This window comes from Myotis davidii, unplaced genomic scaffold (assembly GCF_000327345.1).
Source record: "Myotis davidii unplaced genomic scaffold, ASM32734v1 scaffold750, whole genome shotgun sequence".
Lineage (NCBI taxonomy): Eukaryota > Metazoa > Chordata > Mammalia > Chiroptera > Vespertilionidae > Myotis > Myotis davidii.
In genome coordinates this window covers 395,013-395,321 of record NW_006282814.1, presented here as the reverse complement: position 1 = coordinate 395,321, position 309 = coordinate 395,013, and the positions used below count along the sequence as shown (strand labels likewise).

The 309-nt window shown below is 71.2% G+C and overlaps 1 protein-coding gene across 1 annotated transcript in view; it reads left to right on the top strand.

The window, feature by feature from the left end:
- The window catches only part of WNK2 (WNK lysine deficient protein kinase 2), a gene marked incomplete at its 5' end in the record, with an annotated part of 154,305 nt that overhangs the window by 106,536 nt on the left and 47,460 nt on the right, over window positions 1-309 (top strand). The window lies entirely within an intron of this gene.

Genomic DNA, 309 nt, shown 5'->3' with positions numbered 1-309 from the left:
CCTCTTCCCCCACGGCCGCCCCCTCCTGCGGCCTCAGCAGGCAGCCGGGTGTTGCTCAGACCAGGTCCCTCACGCTGCGACTGAAGTGCGGCCACCACCTGGTCAGGGCCCCGGCAAGCTGCACCCTGGCCTCCTGGGCAGGAGGACCCCATGTGGTTGCTACCATGGGAGAAAGCTGAGGGCGGAGAGCTCTGGGGCGGGCCCAGGAGCCTAGCCAGCTTCCCCTGCTCCTCCCTCTGGGTGGGCAGGCAGGGCTGTGCCTGCAGGGAGGGGGCAGGAGAGCTTGCCTGCCCTGCCCTGGCCCCTGGC